The sequence below is a fragment of the Tamandua tetradactyla genome, chromosome 5, assembly GCF_023851605.1.
Source record: "Tamandua tetradactyla isolate mTamTet1 chromosome 5, mTamTet1.pri, whole genome shotgun sequence".
Classification (NCBI taxonomy): Eukaryota; Metazoa; Chordata; class Mammalia; order Pilosa; family Myrmecophagidae; genus Tamandua; species Tamandua tetradactyla.
Window position 1 is genome coordinate 51,165,406 of NC_135331.1, and position 24,975 is coordinate 51,190,380.

Below are 24,975 nucleotides of genomic sequence, written 5' to 3' on the forward strand. Positions count from 1 at the left end.
AATTGTTCAGAACCCTGGAGGCAGAAAGACTGGAGAAGGACCCTAAAATGCTAAATTGAAGAATGAGAAAAAATTCAGGCAAGAAACTTTCATCTCAGATCAGCTGGTCCTCCCCCCTCCCCTCCACCTGGTCTCTCCCACTGTGGCAAGGGCACAGAAACGCCACCAGGAACCCTCTCGTCAGGACAGAGAATGTATACTCTCTTAGAGCACTGAGACAGACATGCTGCAATTGGACACTGTGCAGCGTGGAGAACATTTCAAGACTCAGGAAAGTGAGGGACAAAGAGTTTGAAAAAACACGGACAGAGACTGAGTTTCAAGCCCTCAGTCCTAGAGCACGTTCTTCACCCTGAGGGATATAGCAGTGCCAGACCAGATCCTGGCCTGAGGAAGGCTGACTACTGGAACAGCTGGGGGAATCCTCTACACAAATAAAGTAGACATAGCCCCACGTGGAGCAATATTTTGCAAAGCAAAGTGAGGTAACAGGAATCCTGCAAGCTTTAGCCACACCCAGTTAGATGTAGCTGGGCTCCTGTGACAAATAGCTTCTGATGATGATTAAGTTACCAAACATTACTATCTGCTTGGTAAACCAGAAAGTGTAAGAGAATTGAAGAGCTTTTCAGAGAGTCTTCAGATGCTATCTGAGGCCACTGAGCTGGTCTGGGCCTCCTGCAAAGGAACCCGCCCTTGTTCTGGCTGAGAAATATGGACAATTCAACTGTGAAACTCGTGCCCTAACACAAACCCAGGGTTTGCAAGCCATGAAACACAGTGCACCACTGGGAGCCGTAGAATTGTTTAACCTATAGAGACTTTGCTGTTGGGCCACATACCTAAGCCCATCCCTGAAGCAGGCTGCTGTGGGTACCTGTTTTTTTGGGAAATTGGGATTCAGAACAAATCTAACAACTGGCTGCAAGAGAGAGATGAACAGACAGGGAACAAATTCATGCAATATAAAACCTTTGGCAGAACAGAGAAAAATGACCTCTAGAATAAACTAATCAAGAAAATCAAGTGCCTAGACACCAGCAAAAAATCACAACTCATATCAGGAAGCATGAAGATATAGAACAGTCAAAGTGATAAATGAACACCACAATTCAGACACAGGAGTAGAAACAACTAATTAAATACATTCAAATAAATCTTCTACATCAAATTAATAATTTGAAGGAAAACACAACAAAGGGATGAACAATTTAAAGAACAAAGAGGGTGGCCATATAGAAGAACTTGGAAGCTTTAAAAAAAACAAATGGCACAGGTAGTTCAGTGGTTAGAATGCCCACCTTCCATGTGGGAGACCCAGGTTCGATTCCCCAACCATGCACCTCATGCCCCCCAAAATGGCGAAACTTATGTGAATGAAAAGAACAAGAAAAAAGATTGAAAAACAGAATGAAGTTATACAACAGCAGATTTGAACAGGCAAAAGAAAGGACTGGTGAACTAGAAGACAGCATGTCTAAAATCCTATCAAAAAAAAAAGATTTGAAAATTGAAAGAATGGAAAAATATAATCTGGGTCACAGTGAATCAAATGACAACATGAATTGCACAAATACATGTGTTATGAGTATCCCAGAAGTAGAAGAAAAGGGAAAAACAGGCAGAAAGAATAATGAAGGAAATAATAACTGAAAACATCCCAACTCTAATGAAAAACAAAATTACAGGTCCAGGAAGTACAACATGCCCCAGACAGAATTGATCCCACACCGAGACACTTAATAATCAGACTGTCAAGTGTCACACACAGGGAATTCTGAAGGCAGCAAGAAAAAATTGATCCATCACAAAGAAGGGAAGCTCAATAAGACTAAGCGTAGATCTCTCAGGAGAAACCATGAAGGCAAGAAGGCCATTGCGTGATACATTTAAGATACCAAATAAAATAAACTACCAACAAAGAATTCTATATCTGGAAAAAAGTCTTCAGAAATAAGGAAGACTTTAAAATATTTACAGATAATAGATACTAAGAGAGTATATGAACAAGAGAGCTCCTCTACAAGAAATACTAAATGCAGCACTGCAAGCAGATAGGAAAAGATAGGAGAGAGAGGTTTGGAGAAAAGTAGAAATCAAATTAGCAGTAAGAGTAACTAATAGGATAAACAGACAGAAAAAAATAAGATGTGACAGATAAAATCCAAAAGAAAAACAATGATTGAAGAAAGTACTGTCCTAACAATATCATTAAGTGTTAATGGATTAAACTCCCCCAATCAAAAGACACTGTCAGAATGAACTAAACAACAGGATCCATCTATATGCTGTCTACAAGGGACTCATTTAGGACCCAAGGACAAGAGCAGGTTGAAAGGGAAAAGTTGGAAAAAGATATTGTTTGCAAACCACAATCAGAAAGGAGCAGGGGTTGCTCTACTAATATCAGACAAATTAGACTTCAAATATAAAACAACTAAAAGGGACAAAGAAGGACAGTATGCACTAATAAAAGAGACAATCCATCAAGAAGGCATAAGAATCATAAATATTTATGCACTGAGTCACAGTGACCCAAATTTCATGAGAAGCGGAGACCTACGGGGAGGGAGCTAGCAGCGGCCTCAGTCCCCTTCACCTCCCCTGGCCGCACTCTCCCCGAAGCTGGACCAGAACTATGTGATCCTGGAAGTTCCGGTGCCATTGCTGTGTAGGATAAACAGTAATGGTGGAGGCTGCAGCTCCCGGAACAACAGCCACAACATCAGGAGTGGGAGCGGTAGCGGCAGCGGCGGCGGTGGCAGCGGCCTCCCCCATCACTATCCCCACAGTCACCTCCCCGTCCCTGGGGGCGGGAGAAGGGGGAGGCGGCAGCAACGGTAGTAGCGGCGGCTGGACTAAACAGGTCACCTGCAGGTATTTTATGCATGGGGTTTGTAAGGAAGGAGATAACTGTCGCTACTCACATGGCCTCTCTGACAGTCCATATGGTGTAGTTTGCAAGTATTTTCAGCGAGGGTACTGTATTTACGGAGACCACTGCAGATATAAACATAGCAAGCCATTGAAACAGGAAGAAGCAACTGCTGCAGATCTAACTGCAAAGTCATCCCTTGCTGCTTCCTCAGGTCTATCACCGGTAGTCGGACCTCTTGTTGAAATGAGTGGAGGTAAAGCTGAGTCAAGAAATTCAAACTTTGCAACCATAGGAGCAAGAACAGAAGACTGGGTGAATGCCATTGAGTTCGTTCCTGGGCAACCCTACTGTGGCTGTACTGCCCCTTCCTGCACTGAAGCACCCCTGTAGGGCTCAGTGACCAAGGAAGAATCAGAGAAAGAGCAAACGGCTGTGGAAACAAAGAAGCAGCTTTGCCCCTACACTGCAGTGGGAGAGTGCCGATATGGGGAGAACTGTGTGTATCTCCATGGAGATTCATGTGATATTTGTGGGCTGCAGGTCCTACATCCAATGGATGCTGCCCAGAGATCCCAACATATAAAATCTTGCATTGAGGCCCATGAGAAGGACATGGAGCTCTCATTTGCCATCCAGCGCAGTAAAGACATGGTTTGTGGAATCTGCATGGAGGTTGTCTATGAGAAAGCCAACCCCAGTGAGCGCCGCTTTGGAATTCTCTCCAACTGCAACCACACCTACTGTCTCAAGTGTATTCGCAAGTGGAGGAGCGCTAAGCAATTTGAGAGCAAGATCATAAAGTCCTGCCCAGAATGCCGGATCACATCTAACTTTGTCATTCCAAGTGAGTACTGGGTGGAGGAGAAAGAAGAGAAGCAGAAACTCATTCAGAAATACAAGGAGGCAATGAGCAACAAGGCGTGCAGGTATTTTGATGAAGGACGTGGGAGCTGTCCATTTGGAGGGAACGTTTTTACAAGCATGCGTACCCTGATGGCCGTAGAGAGGAGCCACAGAGACAGAAAGTGGGAACATCAAGCAGATACCGGGCCCAACAAAGGAACCACTTCTGGGAGCTCATTGAGGAAAGAGAGAACAGCAATCCCTTTAACAACGATGAAGAAGAGGTTGTCACCTTTGAGCTGGGCAAGATGTTGCTTATGCTTTTGGCAGCAGGTGGGGACGACGATCTGATAGACTCTGAACATGAATGGGACTTGTTTCATGATGAGCTGGAAGATTTTTATGACTTGGATCTATAGCAACTTTCAGTGGATTATGAACTGGTCTGCTGAGCCTCAGACAGTAGTTATTACCTGTGATGGTGTGGCAGTGCCTGTGTTTCTCTCCTAGGCAGGCCTATCAATTCCAGATGCTGTTGTAATAATTTTTACCCAGGGTCTGTCTTCTCAATCCCTCACCTTTCCCCAAGGAGTGTGTTGTTTTCTCTGTTTAAAAAGTTACAAACAATAAATCTTAAAGTTAGTTTTTTTGTAATATGAATTTAACTGTCAGACAGTTAGTGTAGGTTTATTGCGCCTGTTTTCAACTGGATTCACACAGTTCTAGGATAGTATTAATGGACTTTCCACACTCATTTTGAGGACCCCAGGTTGAAAAAAAGCATTGGTTGTGCTTTGGGGTCTGAAAATAGGGGTGATGAGTGAAGGGAACTGAACTGGCAAGTAGACTTTGGCTACAGACTTCAGAGGTGGATATTTAAGGTTCCTGGTGAAATCTGCATATTTGTGTTTTTATATCTGTTCCATACCCTATAATCCCCACCACATGCACTTGTTCTGTGGTTTTGGTCTCTTGTTTAATTGCACATGTGTAATACTACTGGGTAACCAGAACCAGGTGCGAATGTGTTGAGATTTTTACTGTGTTTAGCATGATAGGAAAATTGTGAAAGAACAGATTAAAAGATATAGTGGCATAAAATAAATGCTAAATTGAAAGTTAACTCCAAGGGCTGATAGACTTGGCATGTGTGAGCCTGAGTGTGTGATAAGCTCTTCATCCCTACATAGATGCCGTATTCTTAGCCTTAGTAGGAAACTTGGTTTAGTGATTTCAGCATAGTGTAGAAGATAGATCTTAAAGGACAAAGCAGTATACTGATATTGGTGGTAGTTAATATAGCAGTGCTAGCTTGTTCTGTCTTTATAAATATAGAAATGGGGTTAGCCATAGAGGTTTAAACTTCCTGGTTATCCCATATATTAACACAAGTTGGGTCTCGGATACACAGTTGTATTTAATGTTTTCTAATCTCCTAGCCTTTCCAGTCCAGGCACTTTTTGAAAAATCTTTGTCCTCGTTTGAGGGGTTTGGTCGGGTTTTTGTGTTTGTTTTTGTGGGTATTTTCCTCTTTCCTTCTCTGAGCTTTGCAGGAGAGAGATGTGATTCAAAACTATGTTTCTAAGGTGTTCATTGTAGTGGAGTCATTGATTTGCAATAATCAGTTATACTTTTCCACTAATGGGAGAGGGGGTGGTCATCTACTAGACAAGCTGAAGTTAAGTCTTTAGAAGAATTCTTTAATTGGAAATTTTAGCTTTGCATTTTGTTGCTCTATTTCCTGAAAATAGCTTGGAGATACTCCTGATTTATCCATCTACTGCTTTGATTCCTTGGACCCCACTCATTCTTTCACTCTAAGAGAAAACAAGTAATTGTTGCAGAGGTCTTTGTATTTTGCAGCTGCCCTTTTGTAAGAAGCACTTTTCCCAAATAAAACAATTAAAAAAAATTTCATGAGAAAATAACTGACAAAACTGAAGGGAGAAGTACTCACTGCTACTATAATACTTGGAGACTTCAATACACCAATGTATTCTTATCAACTTCTTATCAATGGATTGGCCATGTAAATAAAGGATCTATAGGGAAACAGATTTTGAATAGTACAAGAAATGATTAGACTTAACAGACATTTGCAGAACATTGCTCCTTAAACCATCAGGATATATATATTTTCTCAAGAGTTCATGGATCATTCTCCAGGATAAACCACATGTCAGATCAAAAACAGGTCTCAATACATTTTAAAAGATTGAAATTACACAGAACACTTATTCAGATCAGAATGGAATGAAGTTGGAAATCAATAGCTGATTGAAGGCTGGAATAGTCACAAACATATGGAGGCTAAATGATACCCTTTTAAAACCACAGGATCGAGGAAGAATTTACAAGAGAAATCATAAATACCTTGAGGCAACTGAAAGAAAGAACACAATATATCAAAACATTGGATTCAGCAAAGGCAGAGCTGAGAGAAAATTTATTGCCCTGAAAACCTATATTCAAAAAAGAAGAAAAATCAAGGAATTAACTGCTCTCCTGTAGGAACTAAAGAATAGGAAACTAACCCCAAAGCAAACAGAAGAAAAGAAATAAAGATTAGAGCAGAAATTAAATTAAATTAAGTTGAGGAAATGAAAACAATAGACAGAATCAAGAAAACCAGAAGTTGCTTCTTTGAGACAACCTATAAAATCTATGCAACCTTACCTAGACTGACAAAAAAAATGAGAAAGGATGCAAAGAAATAAAATCAGAAATGGAAATGGGGACACAACTACTGATCTAGCAGAAGTAAAAGAGATAATGAGAGAATACTAAGAACAACTATATGCTACCAGACTAGACAACTTAGACAAAATGGACTACATCCTAAAAAGCATGAACAGTGAACACTGATTCAAGAAGAAATAGAAGATCTCAATAAATCCATCACAGTAAAGAGACTGAACCATTCAATAACAAACTCCCCCAAAATATGTCCAGGGCCAGATGGCTTCATGTGTGACTTTCACTAAACATTTAAGGAGGAATTAGCAACAATCCTGCTCAAGTTCTTCAAAAATTTTTGAAGAGGAGGAAAAGCAACCTACCTCATGGTATGAAGCCAACACCACCCTAATAATACTCAAGCAACGCAACGACAATAGAAGAAAAGAGAATTAAACACAAATCTCTTTAATGAGTACATATGCAAAAATCCTCAACAAAATATTTGTAAATTGAATCCAGCCACTTATTAAAAACATTTATAAACCATGACCAAGCAGGTTTTATTCCAAGTATTCAAAGGTTGTTCAACACAAGATCAATTAATGTAAGATGACACATCAATATATTAAAGGTGAAAATCCATGACCAACACAATGGATGCAGAAAAGGCATTTGACAAGGCAAAATTTATCATCCTTCCTTGATGAAAACACTTCAAAGGAAAAGAATAGAAGGAAACTTCCTCGGTATGACAAAGGGAATATGAGCAAAGCACACAGTTAACATCATACTCAATGGGGACAAACTGAAAGCTTTACCTCTAAGATCAGGAACAAGACAAAGATGTCCACTGTCACAACTGCTATTCAACATTGTGCTGGATATTATAGCTGGAGCAATTAGGGAAGAAAAAGAAACAGAATGCATCTAAATTATAAAGGAAGATATAAAACATCTATTGCTTGCAGATGACATCATGCTGTATGTATGTACTGAAAAATCTACAGTAATGCTACTAGAGTCAACAAGTGAATACAGCAAGGAGGCAGGATAGAAAATAAACATGCAAAAATCAGTAGTGTTTTTATGCCCCAGCCATGAGCAATCTGAGGGAGAGATAAAAAAAAAATCAATTTACAATAGTGACCAAGAGAATCAAATATTTAGGAATAAATAAAAGCCCTTTATGCATAAAACAACAAAACATTGCTAAAAGAAATAGAAGAATACCTAAGAAATTGAAGGACATACCATTTTCATGGATTGGAAGACCAAAATATCATTAAGATGTCAATTTACCAAATATGATTTTTATAGATTCAGTGCAATATTAGTTAAAATCCCAACAACTTATTTTACAGAAATAGAAAAACCCATAATAAAATTTATCTGCAAGAGCACTGTGCCTTGAATAGCCCCTCCTGAAAAAGAAAAATGACATGGGAGGTCTCACACTACCTGGCTTTAAAGTATATTACAAAACTTCAGTGGTCAAAACTGCACGTTGCTGGTATAAAGATGTACAGACCAATGGAATTGAATTGAGCATTCAGAGGTGGACCCTCTCATCTATTTCATGCAAAAGTTATCTCATAGATAACAAAAGTTATCTAGATCTCATACCTCATATAAAAATTAACTCAAAATGAATCAAAGACCTAACTATTAGAGCAAAGACCATAAAACATTTAGAAGAAATGATAGGAAAATAGCTTAAGGATCTTGTGATAGGGGGAGGTTTCCAAGACCTTTTACCCAATGTCCAAGCAATGAAAGAAGAAACAGATATAAGGGATCATTTCAAAACTGAATACTTTTCAGCATCAAAGGACTGTGTCAGGAAAGGAAAAAGGCAGCTTATACAAGGAGAGACTTTATTTGGAAACCACTTATCAGAAATGGGTCCAATACCTATAATAGACAAAAAGATCCCACAACCCAACAATAAAGAGTCAAAGAACCTAATGTAAAAATGGACAAAAGACATGGATAGAAACTTTTCCAAAGAGGAAACACAAATAGCTCAAAAACATATAAAAATTACTAGCGATTAGGGAAATGTAAATCAAAATCATGATGAGATAGATATCATTCAAACCTATAAAAGAGGCCATTGCTGAAAAAAAAACAAAAACAAAAAACAAAACAAAGAGAACCACAGCTATTGAAGAGGATGTGGAGAAACAGTTACACTCATTCACTATTGATGGGAATGCAGAAATGGCTCAAAGACTACGGAAAGGAGTTTAGTGATTCTTCCAGAAGCTAAGGACAGAATTGCCATGTGATGCAACAATCCCATTATTAGGTATACATCCAGAGGAAATGAAAGCAGTGACATGAAGGGACATTTGTTTTCTGATGTTTACATTAGTATTATTCATGACTGCCAAGAAATGGAAACAACCCAAATGTCCATCAACACATGGATAAACAAACTGTGGTATATGCATTTGATGAAATATTATGCAGCTGTAATACAATATAAAGTCATGAAGCATGGAACATAGAAAATGAGTCTTGAGGACATTATGTTGAGTGACACTGACCAGAAAGAAAATGACAAATAATGTACTGACAAATAACTCATTGTTAATATTAATTAACTCTAATTAGCAAATTCTGAGTGTTAAAGCTGAGGATGCAGGTTATTGGGAGATAAAAAGAGGTAGACATTTGGCATTTGATGCTTAAGGAGTACAGAATGTACAGCCAGGTTGATTGTAAAGATACAGAAATATACATCATTATACCATGTCACAGTTGCTCAATATTATATGAACAAAGCTAAGTGTACATACAGTTAAAAGAAGAAAGCTAGGGGCATGTAGGACACCAGAAGGAAAGATAGAGGATAAAAACCGGGACTGTAAAACACAGCAAAATCCAGAGTGGACAATGATATACAAATGTAAGAAAGTATTTAAACTTCCATATTCAATGTGTTATTTACCTAACACATTGCAGGTATTAAGAATGGGATGATTTATGGAAAATAGAATTAATGGAAACTAGGGTCTGTGGTTAACAGTAACATTGCTGTGTTCTTTCATGAATTGTAACAAAAGCAATATACCAAAGCTAAATGTCAATAGCAGGGAGATATAACTTAGGGGTATGGGATTGTTGTTGTTGTTGTTTCTCTTTTACTTTTTCTTTTTTTCTCTTCTCCTCTTTTTCTTTGCAGAAGAAATGGAAATGTAATCATATAGATTGTGGTGGGAATGCATAAACAGGTGACTATGCCAGGAACCATTTATTGTACACTTAGGATGGATTGCATGGTATGTGAGTAAAAGTGTTTAAAAAACAGAAGAAAACAAGTGATGGAGAAGATATGAAGAGAGAGAGATACCTATTCACTGTTGGCAGGGAAGTAGAAGGGAGCAGCTGCTCTGGAAGACAGTATGGTGGTTCCACAGGAGGCTAGGTGTATGGCTGCCACATGATCCTGCAACCCTGTTACTAGACACAGACTTGGAATAACGGAAAGCAGGGACATAAATAGGCATTTGCACACTGATTTTTATGGTGACATTATCCACAATTTGCAATGGGTGGAGGTGGCTTAAAGACACATCCACTGATGAACAGAAGGGCAAAATGTGTATATATGCAATTGAATATTGCAGGTATACCTTCATATTGAAGTTATGAAGTCATGTGGCATGCAAAGGTGAATGAACCTTGAGGATATTACTTTGAGTGAAATAAGCCAGAAACAACAGGACAAATAATGTATGGTCTCATTAATAGAAATTAACTATAATGAGCAAACTGATAATTGAATTTGAGATCATTGCTTATCAGAGGATAGTAAGTAGGCAAAGAATGGGCATCAATGATTAAGGAGCACAACATTTTAAAGTAAGATTCATTGCATTGGTTCCTAGATTGATCTATCCTCTCTCTTCTGGTTTTGATGTTTTCAGCTGCTCTCTCTCTCTCTCTCACTCCATCCCATTTATAGAACACTCCAGTAAAATAATTAAGACCCACCTTGGGACAAGCCTTTACTGAAGCAACCAAATCAAAACGTCCTACTTATAATAGGTTTACCCCCACAGAAATGGATTACTTTTAAGAACATGATTTTTCCTATGGCATATTTCATTCTTAACCACCACAGTCTCGCTGTCTGAAATTAGCACAATTTGTGTCCCTTGGCTGGAAGACTAGCTCCTGAAATGTATTTTATTTTCTGCTTCTGGTTCAAAAAAAAAAAAAAACTGTGTCTAGAGACTTTGAAAGTCAGAATGTATTTAGTTGTGCCTTCCCATACTTTCAAAAAAACTTTTTATTATACTAACATATACAAAACCTTAAATTTCCCATTTTAACCACTTTGAAAGTGGTTACACTTTCAAAAAGCACAAAAAAATCGAAAGTGTACAATTCAGGGTTGTTAATTATATTTCCAATATTGTGCTAACATCAACATCCATTCCCCAAATTTTTGATTACTTCAAAAAGAAATTTTGTACCTGTTAAGCAATAAGCTAATCTTTTAACTTTGATTTTTCCGGGAGAGTGTAACTGATCCATTTTAATTTCTTTTATTTTGTCCAAAGCATATACATTTCTCTCCATTTTAATTTCTACTTTTATTTCCATTATATGTTTTTTACCATGCCAACCATACTGCATATTGATTTTCTGTTCACTGTTATTCTATTCTTTAGACAATCGTCTTTAATATTTCATCTTTCTCTTCTACATTTTGGCAGTATTTGCTTTTGTTTTCATCACTTTTATCCTAATCAGAGTTTGCCTATTTACAAAATGTACTAGATTGCTTATAGTGTGGGTTTTAAACATGTCATTTTACTTTTATCTTTCACTTTCAACTTCTTCAACTCAATATCCTTGATTCATGCATATTTTTGTATTTAAATTTCCTGTCTTCCTTAGGCATTATATTCATGCTCCAAAAACAATAACTTTTTATAGGGTTCTGGAGATTCCAAACGATTCTGTGGAAGTGTCCCATCCAGGAGTATGGTGTTTCTTTGATTTTTTCAGCTGTCCCTTCATATTATCTCCTCAGCCTGTGTCCATGCCACACAAAGGTCCCAGGTTATTTTGTTTGTTTGTTGCTGTTTATTCTCAGAGTGGGACACGGTCTGTCTGGAATTGCTGTCTGTTACAAAGTGGTGGTGTCCTCTGAGAGCCGACTCTTTCTCCTGTACAAAGACAGAATCCTCCTATAGAATAGAGAGTAGGTTAAGATATATGAACATAGGTTATTTGAATAATCCATTCCCTGTGCCTAACAGACACCTTTATGTTGTGACTATCGATTCTGCTTCCCCATTTCTTATATGTTTTAAACAGAGTCCCTCAAAAGCTGTTCTTCCTGTTGAGGTCTTAGAGGATTTCCTGGGTTCTTCTTCATCCTTGCATCTAGTACATTCTCATTGAGATTATGTCTCCCAAAATGAAAGAAACTGTTGACAGCCTAGGATCCTTCTGCTCTTTGTGTTTAAAGTTACTATAAAATTTAGCAGTTGAATGATCTTCAGATGTTTGCTTTGGATCTCTTAATCACTTGGCAGACAACGGAAATAAATATTTTTAAATCTTTTATTCATATTTTCCAATTCTTTAAAAACAATTCAGTTGGAGAGACTGATTTGGAGTCTGATAGAAAAATTCCATTACCCTTCAGAACTATAGAGATCTATTTAAAATTTGCCCTTGAAATATAGCAGTGACATCACCTGTTACACAGTCTCAGGGCTAAAGTGTACATGGAGAGGTCAGCTGAGGCATTTCTCAGTCTGAACCATTAGAAATACCATTAATATTGACTCTGTTCATTCAGAGAAGCAGATTCCATTCTTCCTCTTAAAGTGATTCTTTCCAGGATCTCACAACGGTTATAGGACAGACTGCCTCTTTGATTTGTAATCTAATTTGAGTCCTTTCCCTCTTGTATCTAGGGAGAAAGACCTTCTCCTAATCTGTTGTCTAGGGCCATTTCATATACTCAAGTCTCTACTTGGTAAATCTCAAATCATTCTTTCTTCCTCTAGGTTAAGTAGCAAAGTTTCATTTGCTTTATCTCATAGGGGCTGCCGCCCAAACTTTTCATCAAACCTGATTGTTTTCATCTGAAATAACTCCATTTTTAACAATGCCTGGATTTTCAAGAAGGGTTAGAACGCTACAGGAATGTGCTAGTCTCTTTTTGACATAGTGTGCTGCACAAAGAATGAGTCAAATGAGTACGATGATTTCCATTTCTCAAAACCAAAAGGTAGTTGTATATTGTTGTCCATTTTGTATATGTTGGATTTTAGTTTCTTAAAGAGAAATTTGGGACCAGTACCCTTTTTTCCAACACTTTTCTGATTTCAAATTGACAGTGAAATATCATTTGTATTTTTTCAGTTTACATCAGCCACACCAATTAAAATTTACTGAACATTCTATGAGGGAAATTTCTTAGTGCACACTGAACCCAAGATAAATAATACTTCTTCAAAAAAAGCTTTATTTTGTGATATGAGCTAGAAGATCAATATGCACTAGCCTCCAGCTAATTACAAGCCAATGGAACAGGAATTATAGACATTACACAGTACATTGATCACATATTTTAATCCATTTTATGCAGAGGATCAGTTTGACTATATAAATTCTCTAACTTTCTGTGGTCATTGCTGCTGGTACCACCTCTAGACCCTAAGGACACTACATTTCAACTTAATAAAGCCACTAATATGACAAAGATTTTGGATTATGTTGCTGCAGTGTTTCTTTACTACAACCTGGTTCATTACCTGCTTCATGACAATTAAAAGAAAAAAGAAGACACCATTGTTTATATTCTTTATCCAACTTTTTCAAAATTTTTAATGCTATATGCACAGGATCATATTTAATTCTTTTTCCAGATGGGTATTCCATTATTGTTGCACCATTTGTTGAGATTTTGTTGGTTTTTTCTTTCTTTCTTTGCTTGTTCATTTGTTTTTGGGAAATGCATGGGCTCGGAATTAAACTCAGGTCTCCTGCATGGAAGGCAAGCATTCTACCACTGCACTACCCATGCACCCCCTAACAGTGAGTTTTTACAAAGATCCTCCCAAAAATAGTTCGCAAGAACATCTGCACTCTTTCAGCTGTTCTCCTGGAACTTTGCAGCCTCCGTGTGAGTATGCCCAATTATCTGCTGGAGGATAAGACACCTTAATCAAAGCCAAGACAACACAAATGTCTCAGCCAAAATTACAAGCAGCCGATGGCAATGCACAGGGCACACTGCACAAAACCAAAAGAATTTGTTTCATTGAGATGATTAGTATATGATTACCAGGTAATGTAATGCAGAAAATAAGTTCTTCTCTCATGTATTATTAAGTTATGCCATGATAAGAGATCATGAGGAATGTACAAAAACTGACAGATACTATAGTGTCCAATAACTTAAATTTAAATTCTCAAATGCTAATTGTTCATATTTTGTGACATCATCTCAAATTTTTGAAGAGTAACTGTCCTCAATTGTAAATTAGTTAAATCCTTTTACCTGATAAGTAGGAAAATCATGTGATAACATATTTAAAGTTTGCACTACAAAGCAGCATACAGGTTGCCAATAAATTATGATTTCATTTCACCATACAATGGGAGCCAATGTAAAGGTTTACACATTCCTGTACCAATTCTGTCTTCATTCCAATGGAATTAAAAAAATTTGGCAGTGCATGAATAAAATGCAATGTGGTGAACTGATTAAAATTTTAGTAGCTACTCTTACATTTATTTCCATTGTTATTTTAACTGTGATTTTAAAGATATTATTGTGCCATCTTAAATTTCAAAGGGTTTGTAGCTAGTAGCCTGCAATATAATCTTTCCTTTTTTAGTTAAAATATCAATGGGTCATATAAAATATGGAAGCTCACAGTTAATAAAACAAAGGGGGGAGACAACCTAATATCAAAATCCACTGTGGTGAAGTTGGAAGATGATCAGACTTAAATTCATGTACACCCTGGCCTTATTGCAAAATAGTTGTTTTTAAAACAAGATTTTTTTATGTCCAAGCCACTCTATATTTTATGATTAAGAAACACAAGGTCTTTGTCAGATAAGCATCCATTTCAACATATGCACTGATGTGTGAAAAGATTATAGTTCCCTCTAATAGGATTCTCTCAATTCAAATATTTCTTCATACAGGCATAGGATATAATATAATAACAATCAAACAGCTAGCATCAGTTGAGTGTTTTTCTGTCAAGTGTGTTAAGGGCTTTAAACACATTATTCTGTTTACAGCTTGCAATAAATCTATTTACCCTACTTCTGCAGTAGAGGAAGCATGACTAAAACATATATATTTTTGTACTATGCCATATGAGATTATCTATTTCCCCCACATCTGTTTTACCAAACTATCATTTTACTATAATTAGATCTAATAGTACATGGCATATTCAGATTTGAAACCTAGGTTTATATGTGCGCAAAACCTTTAAATCTCAGAAAAAAATACTAGAAGGAAGTAGAGAAGAGTCTAAAATGTTTTTTCTTGTTGTTCTGCAGTGATTTTTAGAGAAATTGGTTCATGTAAAGGGTGCATGATAATATTTTAACAAAAATATCCATTGTAACTTTGAATTCTGAAAATGATCATTTTGCTTCAGGTCAGCATACCACAGAGCCAGAGGAGGTTAATAAAACCAACTCTCATTGCAAACTCCCATTATGCTTTTAAACCCTGATACAAACTGCTCCCTTCCCTGAAACAATAAGAAAAAAGTAGTTGTCCATGTGCAATGTGAAAGAAAAAGAAAACTAGAAGGAATGAGCACACATTAAGACTTAATAATTGATCTTGCTCTTCCAAAATTTTATTTACTTTATTTGCAAGTAAGAATTATTTTTTCTATATCAGAAGACAGAGATACAAATCTTGGGAAGTCTCTGTGGAAGGCTGGGTGAGAATTAGGCGGGGTTTGAAAGATAAATCAATCAAAAAGGCATTTCAGTAGTGAGTAAAACAATGCACAAATTGGAATTTGCTGTATTCACTACAAAATAACCTGCATAATTTGTATACTCACAAGAAAGTGTCATTACACAAAGAAGATGGCCCCTACCAGCTGTATTAGTTAGGGCTCTCTAGAGAAATAGAATTAACAGGGAACACTCTCAAATATAAAATTTATAAAAGTGTCTCACATGACCATGTGAATGCAGAGTCCAAAATATTCAGGGCAGGCTCTGAAACTGACAATTCTGATGGAGGGTCTGGATGAACTCCACAGGAGAGGCTTGCCAGCCAAAGCAGGAACAGAGCCTGTTTCTTCTGAATCCTCCTTAAAAGGCTTCCAGTGATTGATTGAGCATCACTCATTGCAGTAGACACTCCCCTTGGCTGACTACAAATGGAATCAGCTGTGGATGCAGCTGATGTGGTCATGACTTAATTCTATGAAATGTCCTCATTGCAACAGACAGGCCAGCACTTGCCCAACCAGGCAAACGGGTACCACCACTTCTCCAGGTTGACACATGAACCTGTCCATTACAGCCTACCTCTTGACAACTTGGCAGCTATACATACCACCTTAAACCATACCTAATTTCTAATTAAAAAACAATAATCACACATTTTTCCTTTCACCTAACAATATTCAATTGTCCTGCATATAACTGGAAACACATTAGATCTCTCCAGAAGAGGGTGCAAGTCATTGGGTAATACTCATTCTAAAACTTGATATCTTACAACTTAAATAGTATAACAGGAACAAAACAGCACTACAGTCCTCATTTCTGTAACTGATCATGTGGTCATCGTTCACATTTATCACTACCTTCTTCCACTACCCATTCCATGTTCCCTTTACTCTCAGCAAGCACTTCAGCTGGCCGTGGTTCTTTGCCTGATGGGGTGACCCAATTCTCCATTCCTGAAGCTTCAGAGCCATTGATAGTACTGCCTGGATTGCATTGTTGCAGTTTTCCATTGATTTTAATTACAGGGCATGGGAGTACTAAAAGACATCCTAGGAGATCTCCTATATTCCAAGAAAACTCTTCTTTACCTCCATTGTGTAGTTGCAACCCTATTTCCCCTTGATAGTTAGGGTCAAACACCCTAGCCAATAATGTAATCCCCTTCTTGGCTTGTTGATCCAGGGGAAAGAGTAGCCCAAAGTGACCAGGTGGCAGCCCGAGATACCAGTTCAATGGAATCGTTGTTTCTCCTGGTGGAAGCACTCTCCCCTTTGGAACTAAAACCTGTAGACTAGCAGAGCCCAGAATCGCAGGGACAGAAGCAAAAATTTTCCTAGTGGATCACTAGGGCTAATAGTGAGTGGTACCACTTCCATTTCCACCACTTTGCTCCTGGACTTGGTTTCTTGGATCCTGATGATGGGAGAAACAACACCATAGAGCAGATACTGACTGAGAGCATATACAGATTCCTGGAGAACATTACCCCAACAATTCAAGGTATTGCCACCTAGTTAGCACCATAATTGACTTTCCAAAAAGCCATTCCACCATTCTATCAATCCAACTGCTTCTGGATGCTGTAGAACATGGTAAGACCAAAGATTTCCATGAGCATGTGCCCATTCCTGCACTTCATTTGCTGTGAAGTGTGTTCCTTGATCCAAAGCAATGCATGTGGAATTCCATGATGATTGAAAGGCATTCTGTAAGCCCACAGATGGTAGTTTTGGCAGGAGCATTGTGTGCAGTGAAAACAAATCCATATCCAGAGCACTTGTCCATTCCAGTTAGAACAAATCATCGCCCCTTCAAGGAAGTGTGTGGTCCAATGTAATCAACCTGCCACCATGTAGCTGGCTGGTCACCTTGGGGAATGGTGCCATATTAGGGGCTGAATGTGGGTCTCTAAATTGGACACTTAGCAGTGGGTGTAGCCAAATCAGTCTTGGAGAGTGGAGGCCCATGTTGCTGAGCCCATGCATAACCTCCATCCCTACCACCATGATCACTTTGTTCATGAGCCCATTGGGCAACGACTGGAGTTGCTGGGGAAAGAGGCTGACTGGTATCCACAGAATGGGTCATTGTGTCCACTTAATTATTAAAACCTTCTTCTGTTGAAGTCACCCTCTGGTGTGCATTCACATGGGACACAATATGTTCGAGTTTGTAGCCCACTCAGAAAGGTCTATCCACCTACGTCTTCCCCAGACCTCTGTGTCACCAATTTTCCTATTATGGTCTTTCCAAGTCCCTGAACATCCAGTCAAACTATTAGCAACAACCCATGAGTCAGTATACAAACACATGTCTGGCCAGTTCTCCTTCCAAGCAAAATGAACAAACAGGTGCACTGCTCAAAGTCTGCCCACTGGGAGGATTTTGCTTCACCACTATCCTTCAAGGACACCCCAGAAAGGGGTTGGAGTGCTGCAGCTATCCACTTTTCGGTGGTGGCTGCATGTCATGCTGAACCATTTGCAAACCAGACCCAAACTTTCTCTTCCTCAGTCAATTCACTGTAAGGAACTCCCCAAGAAGCCATAGCTCTGGTCTGTGAAAGAGAAGGTAATGTGGCACGAGTGGAGAAAATGGGCACTTGGGCCACTTCTTTATGTAACTTACTTGTGCCTTCAGGACCTGCTCTGGCCCTATCTCATATATATCATTTCCATTTTACAATAGAGTGCTGCTGCACATGCCCAACTTTCTGGTTTCCTGGGTTAGAAAACACCCAGCTCATGATAAGCAACTCAGCTCTCATGGTAACTTGGTGACCCATGGGTAAGTGTTCAGTCACTACTGAGGCCAAGTAGCAGGCCAAAAGCTGTATCTCAAAAGGGGAGTAGTTATCTGCAGCAGAATGGAAGGTTTTGCTCCAAAATTCTAAGGGTCTGCATTGTGATTCTGCTATAGGGGCCTGCCAAAGGCTCCAAACAGCCATCTCTATTTGCCACTAACACTTCCAGCACCATTGGATCTGCTGGATCATATGGCCCAAGTGGCAGAACAGCTTAGCTTGTACAGTGGCCTGGACCTGTCACAGAGCCTCCTCTTGTTCAGGCCCCCACTCAAAATTAGCAGCTTTCCTGGTTACTCGATAAATGGGCTGGAGGAGCACACCCAAATGAAGGATATGTTGTCACCAAAATCCAAAGAGAACAACTAGGCATTGTGCCTCTTTTTGGTCATAGGAGGGGCCAGATGCAGCAAATTATCCTTCACATTAGAAGGCTACCCAAAGAGGTTGAATCTAAATGCAAGGAAATAGATAGAAGTGATGATAACTAATTAGTGGAGTTATAATTATTATTGCCATACTGACTGAAAAGGATGTATAGTGCTATGTGTCCCAATGATTAAATCTACAATTATAAATGAATTATTGCATGAACTATTCAAAGGTTCTATATTGGACAAAGAGTCAATGGTAGAGAGGTATGCATGCTATGGCCAGTAGTTAACTGGAAAACATCAACACGCCCACAGCTCCACCAAGAACAACTAAATGGGAGAGTGGACAAGTGAAAAAGGGTAGTTTTAATTTGATAGTTGGTGATGCTGTGTTTGTCAGTTATTTGTTGGTATGGACCAATGAAAATGGTCTAAAATTGAGAGTGATGCTGATCGTCCAAACAAGTACAGACACTGTAAGACAGGTTTTATTTGGGGCATTATCCATGATGCCCAGTAGAATGAGGGAGCCACAGAGTACAATGCCTGAGAAGCAGAATGGCAAACTGTGATACATTTATATAATGGAATATGGTGCAACTACAAAAAGGAAGGGCATTCAGAGCCACACAATGAACTGAATAAATCTCAGCATGTGTTGTGCAAAATAAGCAGAAAGAAAAGAACAAATCACTAGAGTCTTTTTCAGAAAATATTTAAAGTCAGAGGAGTTGATTGCATCTAAAATAAATTTTCTGTAAGAAATAATTTAAATCAACCTGTCTGGATAGCTCATTTAAACAACCTAAACTCCTGAAGTCTAGAAGAGGAACAAGGCCCTGTAATGTACTCTAATGGATACATCTCACATTATTGTGGGCTGAAGATGAAATCATATTGGTAGAGTCCCTTGAGGATCCAAAGGAAAAAAATATGCATAGGGAACAAATAAACTTTCCCATCAGGGAAACCCTGGGTACACACTCAACTATTGGGGACTCCTAAAACACAGGCCAAGCCCTTTATTTTTACTCCTGCCTATATGGAACATATTTCTACCATGGAGAAGCTAAAACTACTTAGAAAAAGGCCTAAGTGTTGCTTCCAGGAAACCTTTTTCTGATCAGATGTGAACTCTTTCTCTCTAAGCCCAACTCTTTACTCTCTCCTCTACATGGGCCACAACATTCAGGAGTTAAAGACTCCCTAACAATGTGGGACATAATTCCCAGGGGTGAGTCTGACCCTGGCAATGTGGGATGCCTTCTGGATCAAAAGGGGGGGAAAGTAGAATAAAATAAGGGTTCAGAGTGTCCAAGGGTTCAAATGGGGTTGAGAGGCTATTCTGGAGGCTACTCTAATGCAAACTTGAGTTAGACAGTGCTACTTAACATGGTTTACTTAAGCCCAACCAATGACACCCCTGTTAATTGTTAAGAACAAGCCCAGGGTGCAAACTGAGACCCTATAAAAGTTTCTTGCACTAAATTTTCCTGGAACCCATAATTTCTGAAGGTTTCCTAGGTCAGATAAATCTTGAAAACCAGAAGGATCAGCCTTTTCAAGATTATCAATGAATTACATCCCCCTATCCGTTAGTGTTGACACTGTAGCAGGCAGGCTTCTCCCTGCTTCTTCTTCTGGTTCAGCTGCCCCCTCTGTGGGAATTCCCCCTCCCCCCTCCCCTAGTCTTCAGGAATGGGTGAAAATGCAAGTAGGCAAGGTAAGACATTCCTAGGATGGGGGCCCCTCCCTTAGTGGCTCAGCTTTGTGCCCTTCTCAACTGAAACCAGCCAATTGTTTACCTTGTCTTTAACATGGCATCCTGTCTATAAAAACTGATGTTAACCTTTTGCTCAGGGCTCAGACTTTCAGAGGCTACTCATCTGAGCCGTATGACCACAGAAAATAAAACCTACTTCCTGAAACTTTGGAGAATTGGCTCAGTTTGTTCTATTTCTATATAACATTCCAGGGGGCTCAAGACTTTGTCTTTTTTTTTCATGCAACAGACACCACTTCTTAACATGAAAAAGTCAGAAGGGGCATTAGCTAAAGATCCCTATTGACTGGGAGAAATATCAAAGAAGTAGTAGGAGACAAAATAGAGAAAACAGGTTTCAATAAGTGAGTATGACTCCTGAATCACTATATTAGCATTCCTTCTAGCCTCCAGCATTTTGGAGCAGCTAGAAGGAAGAACCTGAGATGGTGGAATGGTAGCCCAAGACAAACTCTGGGAACTGTTCTAAAACTACTTTTTGAAGTGTGATTTGAAAATTACTGCTTTTTCATTCTTTGCTTTCTATATATGTGATATAAAATTTAAAAAATGTTAAAAATAATATATACAAACAAAATTCCTGCATCAATGAAAAACAATATAATTTCAAATAGCAATAATGTAGGAATACAGGAATTACTTTCATTAACAAGTCATCTGCATTATCTATCAACTTACTAGTTTCAAGTAATAGTTATGTGATTCTTTTTCTCATATATACCAAAAATGCATTTATAAAATTAACAAACATCTCCTGTTTTTAAAAAAGTGATTCCAACTATAGTGGACACAATGTTTCATATCAAACTTAAAACAAGTGAACCATGACTATATTTTAACATCTTCTGGAAACACACATGAGAAAAGAAGTTAAATTTTATATTAATAAGGTAGAGTCAAGATAGAATCATTTTAAGAAAATAAAGTAGTTCACCTCAAAAAAGTTAGCTGAAGTACTACGTGAACTAATATTAAGTATGATGGCTAGAATGTAAATGCACAGAATTTTTTCTGATAATTGAATAAAGTATTAGGAATAAGAAAAATAACTCAGAGTATACATTTCCCAGAAATAAGGTTTAAAATGCTCAGGGCTTAAATAACTCAAGTAATAGGTGTTCCCTGTTATGAAAAGACTTAATGAGGTAAAGACATTAAGCAGACCCCAATTTATCCATAACATGCATCAGTCAGTGTTATTATATAAGGGAAGCATAAGCAGTATAAGTGAAAAAATGTGTTATAAGAAATAGAATTTGCACAATTGTGCGAGGAGCTGGGAAAAAAGAGGTTTGAAACAAGAGAGTTGATGTTTCTGATGCAAGGCACGCACCAATTCTGGCACAGGTGTTTGCACCAGGGCTTGTAGGGAAATCAGGAAACTAGGTAAGTCCACATGCAGTGGGACCATGAAGTAGGATTGTGTAGAAGCCCATTGAACATTGAGGGTATTCCTTGACTACTATTTCTGGGGATTTGCAGTACAGTGTCTGGGGGTGTACTGGGGTCATGGATAGTTAGCAGGGCTGGCAGGAGGCAAGTAGAAATGGGCCAGGATTGTGGAAGAGCCAGGACTAACTGCAAACTCCCTGGACCCCTTAGGGCACGCCTCTCACTTCTCAACAATCATGACCATCAGAGCTTAGTGGCTGCTGATTCCTTCCCTTTTCCAAACCTTCAAAGCCACACACAACTTCATTTCTGGTCAACTCTACCCTCGAACCAAATAGGATAGTGAATTTGGGGAAATGTACTTCTGAGGGTAATCAAGGTGGCACAGCATTCTATTCAAGACCTTAACCTTTTTTAAATTTTCAATTATGGTTTTCTGAGTTCAGTGGTGACTAGGCAAAAACAACTGAGGTAGTAATAAAAATCAAGAGTAACAAGATAGACCTTGTCCTATTAGTTATTAAAATATAAATCAAAGCTCTAATAAGAATATTTCAATGGTGGCTTAAAATAAACATAATGAGATAGAAAAGAGAAAAAAAATTGTGTATATTTGTATGTTTAAACAAACACAAACCTGCAAATGAATTTTGGAGGGATATGTGTTCACCTTGCTATGAATGATAGTGATACAATGGTGAATAAGATACAGAACACTTGCTTTCATCCAGTTGGTATGTTAACATTTCATATGAATGTTTTCTCCATGTGCGTGCATTTGTGCATGTGAGTGCATGCATGTGTATAATCTGTCAAAGGAGATTTGTCTTAAAAGATATAGATATTAGATTGTTTTTTATTTCTAATAAGGCTTTCTTCAAGTGTTCCATCAAACAGCATATTTTCTTCTTTTCCCTGCTAATTAACAGGTTCCTAAAAAAAATCTTAGCTTTGCTCAAGACATTTTTATTCTCTATTAGGTAAACTAGATTATAATTATTATCACTTATTCTTGTTGATTGGAAACTTTAATCTTATATTTGATCCGAGTTCTCCTCCAACCAGACATATACTCAATTTATCCTGTCACCCCAATATTCATTCCCAGAGCAGGTGGAAAAGCAGCAACTGTGGTTCCCCATCTGGACAACAGGATTCCAGCCTCCCTCTCATCAATGACCATATCTTCGAGGTTCTGTTTCTTTTCCCAGCTCCTGGGAAAATCTTTCTGCACTCCTTTCCTGACTCACAAGAACTGTTCACAGAAGTGGTCAGAGCCCCAGTTCTATTGAGACATGGTGAGCAAAAGAAGCCCGTGAAAGTGGAAATAAAACAAAACAGAGTCACTACAGATTTAAAATGCAGTCAGGAGGCCATTCAGGAAGTTACTACTATGCTCACCCCAGTCAGATATCACAAACTGCCTATTATACAAAACCAAAGGCAGCAATGTTCCTGAGGTCATCTGGATGCCATGAAACAACTAGAAGGGAAAGCAATCAGTCAACTGTCCAGCTCGAAGGACACCTGGAAAGCCCTAAAATCCACCAAACATGATTCTCTACAAAAAGTTCATTGAATCATGTATTTGTATAAAATAAATCTTTGCCTGGAAGCCCCAAGATGGAACACAGTGTGGGTTGCTACTTGAATCTGTGCTCACTATATTGTAATTCTAAAACCCCAAATGAATAATTCACTGCCTTGCAATTTGGTCTATAATTTCTTGGTCAACACTAGACCCAAAAGGACAAATATTGCATGACCTCACTTATATAAAACAAACAGAACAAGCAAGTTCATAGATTCTGAATATGTAGAATGTGGTTACCAGGGGACAGGGATGGGATAGGGAATGGGGAGTTAAAGCTTAAATTGCACAGTTTCTATTCATGCTGATCATAAAGTTTTGGTAGTAGATGGTGGTGGTGGTGGCACAACATGGTGAACATAATAAATAGCACTGAATTCTATATTTGAATGTCGTTAAAGGGGGAAAAGTTAAGTTGTATATATGTTACTGCAATAAAAATTTTTAAAAATAAAACAGAACTGTACAACACAAACAGTGAACCCTATTATAAATGATATCCTATAGTTGGTAGAACAATTATAGAAATGTTCTTTCATGAATTGTAACTAATATACAGCACTAACACAAGGTAAAAATAACAGGGTTGTATATGAGACCTGGGCATTTTATGCATGAATTTTCTGTAAATCTACAACTCCTCGAATAAAAAATGAATGCTCCTCCAACTTCCCAAGGAACAAACAAGCCAAAAAGAGAAGTAGAGGATGAGGAAAGGAGGAGCACGGTTGGCAGATGGCGACTTGTCTCAATAACTGACAATGTCTTTCATGGTGGAATGTTGTTGAGTTTGCATTTCTTATGAGCCTTTGTTGCCACTTATAAGAAAATTCACTGCCAGTCATTTTTTTTTCTTTCATCTTTTCTTGGATCTTACTTATGGAAACATTCCAGGTCTACCTTTTCCATCTAAATTTGCATAAAATTCTCAATCTTGCCTTTTTTTCTCTTTGATATTCTTCATTATGCAAAATACAACTGCTGCCCTTATAACTTTATTTTTCAACTTTTCACTAAGGGGGATTCCATTTGTTAGACTTGCTTATTCACATAAACTCCTTGTCTTAATGGTTATAATGGTGTGGCAATCATTTGCTTGGTATATGTTCAGTATTTGCTGCAAACTCAAAGATTTAGAAGTTGGTAATAGGCTAGTTCAGTCCTTCTTAGGCTTAATTGTCAGTAACTGACACATAAAATTACCCATAAGTGGGAACATGGTAGAAATTTATTAAATTTTCTAACATGAGAATGATACCTTTCTAAACACCCAAAGCTGATAAAGAGTAAGTGTGTATGTAAAATTTTGTACAATCAAATGTGAGAACTCATAAAAAATTCATTTCAGAAGTAGTAGGATTCACTGAATATTGAATGACCCACAATGTGACTGAAAAAATCTTATTGAAGTTGAAAAATACAGTAATCTTATTTTTCATTTCAAGGTGAAATGATTTGAGACCCTTCTGTAGACACCTGATATTAGTGCAGATAGAGTCAAATTATCTTTCTCTCCTCCTTTTGCAAAATAATTTTTGTTTCTGAGAACCAAACACTTAAGAGTGGATTTCTGTAATGTCATTCAGAATGACATACTTTTTGTTTTTAATTTCTTAATTTTTTTAAATACCATAAAACACCAAACCAATGCAGATA

At 38.1% G+C, this 24,975-nt stretch overlaps 1 long non-coding RNA gene and 1 pseudogene across 1 annotated transcript in view; one reads left to right on the plus strand and one right to left on the minus strand.

Moving 5' to 3' along the window:
* The first annotated feature begins 2,686 nt into the window (after nucleotides 1-2,686).
* Nucleotides 2,687-4,227, plus strand: LOC143684148 (E3 ubiquitin-protein ligase makorin-1 pseudogene; annotated as a pseudogene).
* A 35-nt stretch (nucleotides 4,228-4,262) lies between these two features.
* Nucleotides 4,263-24,975, minus strand: part of LOC143684149 (uncharacterized) — an 83,649-nt gene continuing 62,936 nt past the window's right edge. The window contains exon 3 of the long non-coding RNA XR_013175876.1: nucleotides 4,263-4,326. This is a non-coding gene — a long non-coding RNA (uncharacterized LOC143684149). The remainder of the gene's footprint in view (nucleotides 4,327-24,975) is intronic.